Source organism: Alexandromys fortis, unplaced genomic scaffold, assembly GCF_014885135.2.
Source record: "Alexandromys fortis isolate MF-2015 unplaced genomic scaffold, M_Fortis_MF-2015_v1.1 scaffold_663, whole genome shotgun sequence".
In the NCBI taxonomy this organism is placed as follows: Eukaryota; Metazoa; Chordata; class Mammalia; order Rodentia; family Cricetidae; genus Alexandromys; species Alexandromys fortis.
This window is the reverse complement of record NW_026068548.1, coordinates 35,095-37,120: the sequence shown is the minus strand read 5'-3', so window position 1 is coordinate 37,120 and position 2,026 is coordinate 35,095. Positions and strand designations below refer to the sequence as shown.

Here is a 2,026-nt window from a genome sequence, read left to right as displayed (position 1 = left end):
TTTTTTTTTTTTTTTTTTTTTTTTGGTTTTTCGAGACAGGGTTTCTCTGTGGTTTTGGAGCCTGTCCTGGAACTAGCTCTTATAGACCAGGCTGGTCTCGAACTCACAGAGATCCGCCTGCCTCTGCATTTTTGCCTACACTATCAGCACCGTGCATGACGAAGCCTTCATCACGGTCTATGGAAGGGAAAGCAGAAGGGAGCTGATGGCACACTTGTGCTGTCTGCTGGTCCCATCGCCACAGGCCAAGCAAACTCAGTTCATTAAAGGTCATTTCGAATTTCAAGTTTTCCATATCACCGTCTGCTCTCTCCGGAGAGGGGCTTGGCAGGTCAGACTTAACGAGTGGCTGACTCTACCCTGTGTACTCTAACGAGGAATGCTGCAGTTAAAAGACTATGGTGCTGACTCAAAAGAAATGTCACCATTAAACACGGACTGCACGTGACTGCACAGCACGTCACTCACTGGAATGTCCCAGAACTACTAAATTATAAGTTAAATGAATGTCTAAGTGACAATTTAAGAAGAAAAGGTGACCATTGATCTGGCCAGAAAAAATCTTAAATATCATAGTCTACATGGCGGTGAGGAGAAATGAAATGTCCAGTGTCATTGCTCAGCAGCTGCCAAAGTCGTAGTTCATTGAAAACAGCATGGTCTCATGCTTGTACCCTTGCTTTCCTTGATGCTCCCTGGGACCAGCTGCACAGACGTCGTGCCTGTGAGCCCTGCACTGTGGGACGGGATGCCCCTGCCAGCTGTGGAATGTGGGGAGCGCCTAGAGCCAGTTAAAGGCATTCGGTGTGGGTATCTCCAAAGGTTAAAATCTTTAAAATAAAACTCTTACAAGAATATCAAGACTTGGGGACTTGTCTTCATAAACAAGCCAACACCTATGGCTTCGCGGGACTGCCCTAACTACTAAGGCAGGTGACGAACCATCACGAAAGCAAAACCATCTCTTAACAATTCCTAAGAGGAGCCTTGCAGGACCAGTTGATTTCTGCCACTCGTGCGTGGTCTCATTGGGCAGTTTTGGTTTTCCTTTTCTCTCATAAACACTTGAAAGAGGGCGTGCCAGCATCTAGGCCCTGGCTGAGTAGCACCGCATGTACTCTGTCAGCCACGGGTTCTCTGCGGAAGTTGGCTTTAGCGTCCGGTTCTTCTCCACATCCACGGAGTGAGCCCGCTGCCCCGGGCAGCCAGTTTCCTTTTTTCCACCTGTCTTCTGTTCTTGGCTCGAAGTGCAGATTCATGAATCTCATGCACAGGGGCTGATGCACAGACGTTGTGCGTCTTCTGGCTCCCCGTGTCCATCTGGTTCTCTCCCCAGCCATACAGAACAAATGGGTGCTTGTTCTCTTTTATTTTGCTTGCTGATCTTTGGGGGCTTCTGGCTGCTTTCTTACTTCCTCTGGCAAATAAGGCACTAGGCTGCTGTCGAGGGTCGGGGCCAGTGGGCACCCTGTCAGTCTCTCTTGTCCCAGTCTGTTGTTCGGGTTTTCCGTCTATGTCCTTTTTTGGTGGTGCTTTTGAAGAAAGGGATGAGACAAGATGGAAACACTTTAAATCAAGTTTATATATAATTACTTAACTGGAGTTGAAAAATAATAATGCTTCATCAAGTCAGTTACACACTTATTATGGCTAAACTCAACAGGCTTTACTTAAAGCAAGATATGGAAACAAATCTGTAGAATAACTGTCATTTACCCCATCTTAAAAATTGACAACAAAGGTTCTAACATTAAATCAAAACAATTCCAAGGCAACCTTGAGGACCACCTTCAGGATCTATCATCTCGACGACGAGTGAGTGCACACACCTGGGAGCTCCCTCCACAAGGAGTGTGTGCGCCTCTCTGTGTGCCTCACCAGGCGGCTACTCAAGGTTGGTTTCTGAGTCACTCCCTGAGTTCCAGAATTCTGCTTCCTCTTTGATGCATGTTGATGGGAAACCTTACCTGTGCCTCCAAAGAGGCAGCTGTCCACCTGAGCCTAAGGGCACCTGTCACAACAGGAT

At 47.3% G+C, this 2,026-nt stretch overlaps 1 pseudogene; it reads right to left on the bottom strand.

Annotated features, from left to right (window-relative positions):
• Nucleotides 1–777: 777 nt before the first annotated feature.
• Nucleotides 778–2,026, bottom strand: part of LOC126495854 (centriole, cilia and spindle-associated protein-like) — a 6,201-nt pseudogene continuing 4,952 nt past the window's right edge.